Genomic DNA, 12,360 nt, shown 5'->3' with positions numbered 1-12,360 from the left:
CTAATCCTCTTCCGTAAACATGGCCATGATTTACTACAGCAAGAGAATGAATTCTTAATTCGTGGGAAAGAATTGTTAATTTTGTTAATGATATATATATTTGTCCGCATGTCATGTGCTGAGCTCTGTATAAATATAAAAATTTAGTGTTAAAGAATAATTGAGACAGACATTTAAGTTATTATTCATGGATAACCTTCCTTTCTATTTTGAAATGGACTACAAAAGTCGCATAGACAACAAAAATAACACGTCGTTGCAGTGTGATGGGTTGTTTTTGTTCTCTCACTTCTTGATCAAATGTCATTGATTTTAATGGCACTACTTTTTTTTAATCTACAAGCTTAAATTTCAGCTTGTTCTTCACACAAAGCTAAATTTATTTCAGAATTGTTTGTAATTTTGGAGCTCCTGTCCCCTTTCACTATATGAAAAATAGGGGCCAGGATATTTCTTAAGAATACCTTTTATGTTTCACAGAAGAAAGTAAGTCACACTGGTTTGGAATTATATGATTAAATCAATAGTGACAGATCTGTCACTTTTGGGTGAACTGTTCCTTTAAGTGATAGTGAAAACTGTGTGTGTTTGTGCTGCTGTAATTCTCATAGAGGGAATGTAGAGGCCAAGGCCACAGAGAGCACATACACACAGACGCTTTCACACACTCTTGAAGGAGGCGAGATTTTCACTCAGTGTCCACTCTATGGCTTCCGGCAAGACAATACCTCTTTATGTGTTGAGTTTCTCACACTCGCACACACACAGACACGATCTCACAGACACACACAGAGGAGCAGGCAGGCAGAACGGTCAAATCATCTCCTATACTATAGGCTGTGTAGAGTGGTGGGTGGTGGAGGCCACAGCCCTCTGTATTATTATGATTAGTATGAGACGCGAGATCACATAGCCATGAAGGACACAGTATCCACACATCCGTCTCCACACCTCTTCTACTATCATTTATGATCTATATAGAACATTCCATTACACTCCACAGATAGCAGAGACATAAAACCTAAAGCGTCTCAGAAAAGCTTATATCTGCGTGACACTTCATTGCTGTTTGTCTTCATCAAAGCTCTGATTGGCTCCCGTGTACTATGTCTTGCTCTGGGTCCCTGTGCTGGAGTCTGGGGGCAATTGTGACACTAAATTTCTTCAATCACAAACAAGTGGCACTAACTTTAATCCACATGCTCAGATTAAAGTTGTTAAATTTTGAGAAAAAACTCGTTAAATTTAGAGAAAAAAAGTCGAGATAAAATGTTGAGAATAAATTCGTTAAATTACGAGAAAAAAATCATTAAATTTCGAGAAAAAAGTCGAGATAAAATGTTGAGAATAAATTTGTTAAATTACGAGAAAAAAATCGTTAAATTTCGAGAAAAAAGTCGAGATAAAATGTTGAGAATAAACTCATTAAATTCGAGAAAAAACTCGTTAAATTACGAGAAAAAAATCGTTACATTTCGAGAAAAAAAGTCGAGATAAAATGTTGAGAATAAACTTGTTAAATTACGAGAAAAAAATCATTAAATTTCGAGAAAAAAGTCGAGATAAAATGTTGAGAATAAACTCGTTAAATTACGAGAAAAAAGTCGTTAAATTACGAGAACAAATTTGTTAAATTATGAGAAAACTGGCATTAAATTTCAAGAGAAAAGTCGAGATAAAATGTTGAGAATAAACTCGTTAAATTACGAGAAAAAAATTCGTTAAATTTCGAGAAAAAAGTCGAGATAAAATGTTGAGAATAAAGTCATTAAATTACGAGAAAAAAGTTGTTAAATTACGAGAACAAATTTGTTAAATTATGAGAAAAATGTCGTTAAATTTCGAGAAAAAAGTCGAGATAAAATGTTGAGAATAAACTCGTTAAATTTCGAGAAAAAAACTCGTTAAATTTCGAGAAAAAAGTCGAGCTAAAATGTTGAGAATAAAGTCATTAAATTATGAGAAAAAAGTCGTTAAATTACGAGAACAAATTCGTTAAATTAATAATTTAACAAATTTATTCTCAACATTTTATCTCAATTTTTTTCTTGAAATTTAACGAGTTTTTTCTAGTAATTTAACGAGTATATTCTCAACATTTTATTTGGACTTTTTTCTCGAAATTTAATGAGTTTTTTCTCGTAATTTATGAGTTTATTCTCAACATTTTATTTTGACTTTTTTCTCGAAATTTAACAACTTTAATCTCGAGATGGTTTTATTTTTTATTATTGCTTGGCCCTAATCCTCTTCCGTAAAAAGGGGTGTGTTGACAAAAAAAAATTCTGAGTTGGAAAAATGCAATATTTTTTCTCCATTTTATGAATATGAACTCAAATTAATATCTAATTTCTCTCTGGTTTGAACTAAAGTTATCGTGAATAATACATTCTAACAACAACATTTTCGTTTCATGGCTGTGAGGTCAAGGGCAACATCAAATATGAAATAAAATGTTATGATCGAACTGAAAACTATCTTTTGTAATTGCTATGGTTGTGTTTTCACAAGAAAGTGTGAAATTCAATTATTGTAACACAGTTATTTAAAACCTGCTATTGTGCTTTCATTAGGGTTGTAAATGTTTCCTTTCACGCAACCATTGTTTCAAAACATAATGAGAACATCTGATTTAATCAGCAAAACACAACACAATTATCTTTCTGTTTAATCATTTTAATCTTCATTTACTTCAGTAGCAAACAATGCAAGAGACTTGTTTCAAATCACCCTTAGAGGTGCTGAATGGTAAATGTTACATTACTGTAATTTAAGATACAGGCATCATATTAAGAAATACATTTACAATACCAAATCAAATTAACATGAAGTCTATAGTCCCTATGATTTATTTGTTATAACATCAATGATTTCATGACACAATCATGAGGTTTAATGAGGTGCAAGTCTCCTTTGTCTGACACACCCATTTCAGGTCTTGGAGTCTCGACTAATGAGCTAATGATCTGAATCAGGTGTGTTTTATTAAGGAGACATGGAAAACATGCAGTGTTGGGGAGGCTCAGGAATGTGTTTGGGAACCCCTGCTGTAAATCATACTGAAAACACAGTGAAACAATTGTAATGCCATTTACTTTTAGTACTGATTTTCTTGACAAAATGTTCCCTTAATTGATACAGTAGTTGACCTTTTCAGATTACACGAGTTGCTGTGATTTAGTGAGCCGTCTGTTTATCACAGAGCATGCTGTAACCTGATTCAATTGATACAGCAGTTCCCTGCCCCTGATGCCCACCTCTGTGACAGGAGCCATGTCAGCCTCTTGACCTCTCTGATGGGCCTCTTGTGGTCATTACTCCTCACTTGTGGTCTATGCTGCTCGGTGTTGTACGTCAATGCTTTTATATACACACACTTTGAATGGATATGGTAAACAACTGTGTTACTCTATGAGATAAATTGGCAATAGTGTCATTAGAATTCATTATGTTCCTTTATGAACATGTAATTTAGATAATTTTCATCAGTATACAGTAAATAATCAATATATGTTGGTATATTAAATGCTTTGTTGATTAACCATTACAATTATTTGAATTAAATAGTTTACTAAAATAAGAATTGATGCCAATTTTGCCAAGTTAACTGCATAATGAAAGGCATTTACTTTTAATGTAAGTTATGTATATATGAAACACTTATTAGTGTCACGATTCCCTGTTTCTGTTTCATGGACTATTATTTTGACATTCTGTTATCTTGTTGCGCCTGTGTTCTCTTTCTGTGGTTTAGTTCCTGTTTCCTTGTTTCTATTGCCATCTTGTTAGTTACCATGGCTGTGTCCAAAATCACATAAGGTGCGTCCCAATTTGCGTACTTATGCACTATTCTATGGCGTTTTTAAGTATAAATAGTGTGAGTAGTGCGTTCACACAGAAAATTCCAAAAAGAAAAAGTACACTTTAAATACCCGGATGATGCACTAAATTAACGGAAAAAACGAAGTGTGGAATGTTGGACACTTCATGCACTCGACTGTCGCAGCTTTAATTATGTAGTGGAGGGGAAGGGAGGATCGGACTCCATTGTTAAATGACAAAATAACCTTATATAATTCACGCACTACATGGATGAGTGCATAGTGCACAAGTACATAGTGTATAAGGGTGTAGTGTATAGTGCATCATTTGGGACACAACTATACTCTCTTGAATAGGTAATTATTTTGAATAAGTAATTTCTTCACGACTGCGAAAAAGTATGTTCTATATGTGTGTAGTATGAATGTACTTCAGATGTACTACATCCGCCATGCTGTCATTATCATGTAACTTACCAGCGTCAATTATGTCGTTTCACTGCCATTCACAAATCCTCTCCCGTGGCCTCATGGGATACTAAAGTGTCCATCATATGCACACTTCAGAATCTTGCCAGAAGTAGTAGGTCATCCGGGTACTTTTTGCCTACTCTTTTATGAGTACTGTGAATTCGGACATACTTCTTTTGTCACATACTGTTTTTTGCCTACTATATAGTGGGGAATTATGTAATTTTGGATGCAGCCCATATGTAATGGTACCTCACTCTCCTGGCCTCAAGAGGCATACTAGAGACTGTGGTCTTTAGAGTCCTTGTTAGCACACCCACCTCCCATGCCGGTTCGAATCCCTCTTGGAGTGGGTCGAATAGGACCGGTTACATTTGGTGCCATGACCCGGATGAGAGTGAGGTTTAGGGGGCTGACTGTAACAGAAGCAAGTTAGTAAGAACTGTGCATGTAAACCTCGCTCCCCTGGCTTCAAGAGGCACACTAGAGACTGCAGTCTTTAGTGTCCTTGTTAGTGCACACGTCCCCTATGCAGGAGACACCGGTTCGAATCCTGCTTGGAGTGGGTCATGTAGGAATAGTTACATTTGGTGCCGTGACCCAGATGGGAGTGAGGTTTAGGGGGCTAACTGTAATGGAAGCAAGCTAGTAAGAGCTGTACGTGTAAACTACAGCTACTCCCCTGGCCTCAAGAGGTGTACTAGAAACTGTGATCTTTAAAGTCCTTGTTGGGGCTCCTACCTCACATGCCGGAGACTCTGGTTCAGAACCTGCTTGAGTAGTGAGTCAAGTAGGACCGGTTACATTTGGTGCCGTGACCCAGATGGGAGTGAGGTTTAGGGGGTTGACTGTAACGGAAGCAAGCTAGTAAGAGCTGTACATGTAAACTACAGCTACTCCCCTGGCCTCAAGAGGCATACTAGAAACTGTGATCTTTAAAGTCCTTGTTGGGGCTCCTACCTCACATGCCGGAGACTCTGGTTTAAAACCCGCTTGAGTAGTGAGTCAAGTAGGACCGGTTACATTTGGTGCCGTGACCCAGATGGTAGTGAGGTTTGGGGGATGAGTGTAATGGAAGCAAGCTAGTAAGAGCGTGTGTGTGTAAACCTCACTCCCCTATGCCCGCCTCCAATGCCAGAGACGCCGGTTCAAATCCCGCTTGGAGTGGGTTGAGTAGGAACGGTTACGCATTGATAATCTTGTTTGTTACCATGTCAACTAATCACCAACACCTGTCCTTCATTTAACCTTTTAATTACCTTTGTGCATTTAAACCCTCAGTCATCGTCTGCTGATTGTCTTGTGTTAACATTTCTTGCTGGTGTTTTTGTATTATTCCAAAACAGTGTATTAAATGTGATTTCATTGTTCATCTGCGTCAAGCATTTAGTTTTGGATTTATCAAGTCAAGCCAGTACGTGACAATTAGTTATGCTTATTGATCTGTTGACAGATTAGTACCAAGAGTTTTGAAAATTCACCACTTACATGTATTTAAAATAGTGCCAAAGCTAGATACAGTTCATTTATAATGTCATAAAAAAGATTATATTTCAAATAAAAAATGTAGTAAATAGTTGTTCATAAGTTGTACTAATATTTCATAAAATTACCATATTTTGGATCAAACAAATGCAGTTTTGGTGAGCAGAATGAACTTTTTTTTTTTTTTTTTTAAATTAACTGTTCCCAATTTTTTGAAAGGTAGTGTATATTAGTAGTCCCCAGTGTCCCCTGTATATTAGTAGTCCCAATCATATCCTTAAGGAGAATATGCTGATTCCTAAAAGAAACCATAATGTTCTTGCACCATGTTGCGCCATCTTCACCGTGGTAAGACTACAGCCTCGGTTTACCTACGCATTTACCCGTAGGCAGGCCCTTGCCATTCTCCTGTCTGTGTGTTTCATCAGTACCTCACGATGAGCAGACCGTGTAAGCAGTTTTTCCTAAAGTCTGATGAGTGGACTGGATGTTTTGTGCTGTAGGGGGCTTTAAAAGATCTCCCAAAAGTCTGTTAAGCCTTCTGTTTTCTGTAAGCACTCTTAAACATAAGCTAACGGTCTTAAGAGCAAATCTCAGAGCGCTGTTTAGATGTTTTGTTTTGCCAAGAACATGAGGCTGAATTGTCTCATCTTGTCATCATAGTTCACTGTTACATGTACCTCTCGCTTCTCCTGTTTATGCCCTTCATGGTCCATAGAAGACTCACTCATCTCGTTTTTTTCTTCCTTGCATTTGCTGTCTATGCATCATGTCACATCTGATATCCTGTGCCAGACGCTGGAGGCTGGCATTACTGCCGCAGGAACTTCACTAACACATTTATCTAACCGCTGCAGTGCCGAGGGGCAGCAGATGCAACAGAAGCATGGCATAAGTCCGCGGTTGGTTTGAGGTTTTGACTGTGCCATGCGAAAATGAACAGTCTGTGATGTAGCCACAGGACCGTCTAATTTTTCACCATCGTTTTTCTGCACTTACAGATTACTTTTATTTTACAACCCAAGTACTGTCATGGGACAACGTCATTTTCTCTTAAAACGTCAGAAATAGTGGTTCTCCGTGCGGATTCTCCCTACTGAAACCAAAGGTCATGTCTTTCTCACACCACTTTTGAAAGTAGAGATGCTACTATCTTAACTATTCTTCAGTAGTGTGAAAGTAGCTGTTTTCAAAATTGTGTTACAGTAAGAAAACAGTAAGAAGTAGTGGTATAGCATGTCAAAATGCTACAGTGCTGTTTATAACGTCACATTATTTGTGTAAGCAGTTTTACTGCTGAGCCTTCATAAATACCCTCTCTCTCATTTGTAGCGGCTGAAAGTCTAATTCATTCCAGTGAATTAATTAATTTAGACAGCGTATGTACAGTAGGCTACATGAACAAATACCAAAAATGACACACTTATTCATGACCACCATCCTCCTTGGGTGACTGTTGACATTATTATACTCTGTGTACTATTATTAACGGTTTACAGGAAGAAAAGGTAGAAAAATCAACATTTCACTCTGGGTTATCATTTGATTTGCGATCAGGTTTATGGATTTTAAATGACAGAACTGATAACCCTTTTTACCATTTAATCCTTTTGAATGATAAAATGTGTAGAATACTTAAATGGAGTGAGTTGGGAAAGGGGTAGATAGTGGTTGGTATATTTGACAAAATGTTATTTATTTATTTATTTATTTATTTATTAATTATTTGGTTAATTGATTGATTAAATTAAAATTCCACATACATTTTTACTGTTAAACGGTTAGTTCACCCAAAAATGAAAATTTTGTCATTAATTACTCACCCTCGTGTCATTCCAAACCCATAAGACCTTCGTTCCTCTGCACAAATGAAGATAAAGTTTTATTTTTTATTAAATCTGAGAGCGTTCTGTCCCTCTTTTGGAAGCAATGCAACTACCACATTGAAGGTCCAAAAAGTTAGTAAAGAAATCATTAAAGTATTCCAAAGTGACTCTAGTGGTTTAATCTCAATTTTATGAAGCGACATGAGTGCTTTGTTTGCACAAATAAACATAATTTACCATTTTATTTACAAAATAATATAATCCAAAGCACATTCACGGAACAACTTCCGCTCTTGAGTCAACACAACATGCATGCGTCATGGATTTCAGGTCAATATTTTCTTTAAAAAAAAGTGTTAAATTATACTAACATATTTATCTTATATATATATATATATATATATATATATATATATATATATATATATATATATATATATATACAGTACAGTCCAAAAGTTTGGAACCACTAAGATTTTTAATGTTTTTAAAAGAAGTTTCGTCTGCTCACCAAGGCTACATTTATTTAATTAAAAATACAGTAAAACAGTAATATTGTGAAATATTATTACAATTTAAAATAACTGTTTTCTATTTGAATATATTTAACAAAGTAATTTATTCCTGTGATGCAAAGCTGAATTTTCAGCATCATTACTCCAGTCTTCAGTGTCACATGATCCTTCAGAAATCATTCTAATATGCTGATCTACTGCTCAAGAAACATTTAATGTGTACAATTGTACAAAATATTTGTGTACAATATTTTTTTTCAGGATTATTTGATGAATAGAAAGTTCAAAAGAACAGTGTTTATCTGAAATCTAATCTTTTGTAACATTATAAATGTCTTTACTGCCACTTTTGATTGATTTAATGCATCCTTGCTGAATAAAAGTATTAATTTCTTTAATTTCTTTTCAAAAAAATAAAAATACAAATTCTTACTGACCCCAAACTTTTGAACGGTAGTGTATAATGCTACAGAAGCTTTGTATTTCAGATAAATGCTGTTCTTTTGAACTTTCTATTCATCAAGGAATCCTGAAAAAAAAAAGTACACAACTGTTTTCAACATTGAAAATAATCATAAATGTTTATTGAGCAGCAAATCAGCATATTAGAATGATTTCTGAAGGATCATGTGACACTGAAGACTGGAGTAACGATGCTGAAAATTCAGCTTTGCCATCACAGGAATAAATTACTTTGTCAAATATATTTAAATAGTACACAGTTATTTTAAATTGTAATAATATTTCACAATATTACTGTTTTTTACTGTATTTTTAATTAAATAAATGTAGCCTTGGTGAGCAGACAAAAGTTCTTTTAAAAACATTAAAAATCTTAGTGGTTCCAAACTTTTGGACTGTACTGTATATATATAAAACTTATATATATATAAAATGTGCATATAAAAAAAAAAAAAAATATATATATATATATATATATATATATTATTTATTTATTTATTTATTTATTTATTTATTTTGCAAACAAAGCACTCGTGTCACTTCATAAAATTAAGGTAAAACCACTGGAGTCACTTTGGGGTACTTTAATGATTTCTTTACTACCTTTCTGGACCTTGTGGTAGTTGCATTGCTCCCAATGGAGGGACAGAAAGCTCTCAGAATTCATCAGAAAGATCTTCATTTGTGTTCCAAAGATGAACGGAAGTCTTACGGGTTTGGAATGACATTTTTTAGGTCAACTCACCCTTTAAAGTCAGCATGAAATGGAAATTCACCCTTCATCATTTCTAAATGCATCACATTGATCTTATTGTGAGCAATTCATCAGTGCATGTTTCATTTGATTTTTTTTTTTTTTTTTTTTGAGCTTGTAGTTTTTCATCAAAATGTCAACTTGATCTACAGTCGAAAAGACAGACTTTTTCTGTGTTGATGAATGCCAGACTTCTCCAGTCTTTAAGTCTGCTTAAACCCTGCCTCTATCTTAAATTCAAACTCGACCTTACATCCAGATCTGCCTCCATCCTGAAACTGATAGCTAGAACCAAGTCCCTGCCCTACATTTTTTTTGATAATCCATTTCAGTCCAGGTGTATATCACAATATGTAAGTAAAGGTCTATTGCTACTTCTATTATTGAAACTTTAAACTGATGTCCATGTTTTCTATTAGTTTTTCAACCCACCTCACATAATGTTACTTTACAACTCTCCCTGTGGAGTAGATTGTACAGCATGCTGCACTCTTTGTACTTGACATAAAAATCACTTTAACTTGCATCACATAAATGTGGAAAAAAGTATATCAAGTTTAGCACACTGAGGTAAAGCCATTATAGCAAAAAGTATTTTCCTTCCCACTGTGCCCTATTTAAACAGGTATTGATCATTATTATTTTAGCAGATTTAATGTATATCTATAGATACTCTTAGTAGCTTCTAATTACTGTAAATACATTACATTGTGAGCTTGTAGCTTGACAAGGAACAATTTTAAATAGCTTCCCAAACACAGCACACTCACAGCTCTGTTTCTCTGCACACTTCATGCAGCGTTTGACTGTACATTCCACAGCGGGAAAAGAACATTCTGATGAAGAATACAGTTATAATGACTCCATCAGACAAACAGCTCTTTAATGCTACTCTACTAACTACTAACTCTATCAAATGGTGGGCTGGTTAAAGACAGATGTGTAAATGGAACAAGCACTTGTTCAACAGCATGAGTTTTGTCCTCCTAGTATTTAAAGCATGGGAGTGGGTGGAAAATTCAGGGGTAAATGCTCTATTTTCTTGTCACTGTTAGTGAGCTTGGAACACCCCACCCTCAGTTTCTCTCTCTCTATCGTTTCTTCACTCGGTCAGACATTACGTTATTCACCCTCATTATATAGGGCACTTCTGCTGTGCCTTGTGTTCAGTAATTCATCCCAGGTTGCCCCTGTGGGATCATTTCTAGGTGAATCCTATCTTTTTCACCTCGCCCCACAATCCCACCAACTGCTCCATGCTGTGAAATATCATTACAAAGCCCACACTATAACATGACCGTAAGCAAAAGTTCACTCGGCGGCCATCTTTGAAACACCCTCAGGCGGCTATTTTCTATGTACTTGAATAAGGTCAAGTATGAAATATCCCAAACTGTCTTTCAAGATTACGTTTCAATAACATTTCAAATCACCAATAAAATCGGACAAAATTGTATCATACATTTTGATTTTTTAAATCAAAAATTCAGGTTGGTCGAGCTAATGCGAATTAGCGTTCTCAATAAGACCTGTGTCACGCAATGTATCACCCTTCCTCAAAGCCATTTCATTGGCTGAGAAAACTTTAAAGCCACCTTATATTGCAGAGCAGAAGTAAGCCTGGAGTAAGCTGTGGTACATGGATAAAATATCTGCGCTACTGTAGTAATTTGGAAATGTGATGTTCCAAAGGAATTGTTATTTTTATTCTTTAAAGGGTAGACCAACTTAATGGAAGCGGATGACCATTAAAGCTACACTGAGTAACTTTATTTTGTTTGAAATGAACTATTTAAATAATTAGCGAGTATCATAAAACCATCTTTCAAACTGTGTTTTTGCCTTACCCTAAATTACTACACTAAGTCTATATAACTATAATTTATATTTAAGAGCTGTTGGGACAAATTTTGTGGGAAACAACAAGTTTCTGTCATTCCTCTCTGCATGTTTGTGTCATATCTGTAAATAAAGGGTAGGCTACTACTATATGCGGTGAAAAGTGTCGTAGTAGCTTGAAGTGTAAAGAGTTTGCAAGTAAAAAAGGAAAGCAATGATGCTTGTAATGAAATACAAATATGGCTTGGCTTTTCAGAAATACATTTATTTTGCATGGCATCACATTTGGCATTGACTGGTTTCACAAAACAATGTTTATGTTGGTTATGATACCAGTTTCTAAACCAGTTAATGCTACTAGCCAAGTTAAAAGCCTACTAGCAAAGTTATAGTTTCTACCATTTTACCTTATCTGATATGAATGGCAATCATTAATTCAAGCATTTGTAATGTTATTTTCAAAAAGTCAAAACAACAGCGACATAAACCTGCTCATAAGTCATTGGTTACACTTTATTTTGATAGTCCCCTTTAGACATTCTGTTTACTATCTGTAACGCAGTATTAGTTGAGTATTAGTAGACTTTTATGGATAGGGTTAGGGTTAGTAGAATAAGTTGAATAAGTTGACATGTACTTGCAAAGTTACTTATAGTCTGTTTGTTTGGGGACCATCAATTTACCTGTAACCATGAGCTCACTGGTGCACCTCAAGTCATCAGATTCATCCGCACAGAATAGCGAAGCCAAAGCACAGCTAATTACCAAAAACTTGTAGTTCTACGCTTCAACTGCTAATTGGCCAAAAATTACATTGTGTAGCTTTAATCATGAAAATGTGTTGATTATTGTCTTTTGAATTACTTATTGCATTATATTATAGAAGCTAAAATGGGTCAAAGTAAACTATACCCTTTGTGTTTTCAATAGAGGGTATGCATTGATTACACATTCCCGCCAGAACACGTCCCCTCAGCCGGACAGAGTGGATTTAATAAGGGAAAGTGCGAAAATGCGAGTAAAACACGAGTAGAACAAATTATTATGGACTCGATAGTGTTCCTTAACTTACTAAAGATCCAGTAATCCATGGATATTGACATGCAGCCAGGAATCGAGTTTCCTGACATTTATATATGCCTGATTTCAATGCTGGAGAAATACATAAAGCAAACATGCCTGTGAAT

The sequence above is a fragment of the Megalobrama amblycephala genome, linkage group LG10 (assembly GCF_018812025.1).
Source record: "Megalobrama amblycephala isolate DHTTF-2021 linkage group LG10, ASM1881202v1, whole genome shotgun sequence".
Lineage (NCBI taxonomy): Eukaryota > Metazoa > Chordata > Actinopteri > Cypriniformes > Xenocyprididae > Megalobrama > Megalobrama amblycephala.
The sequence above is the reverse complement of the archived record's forward strand: the minus strand, read 5'-3'. Positions refer to the sequence as shown.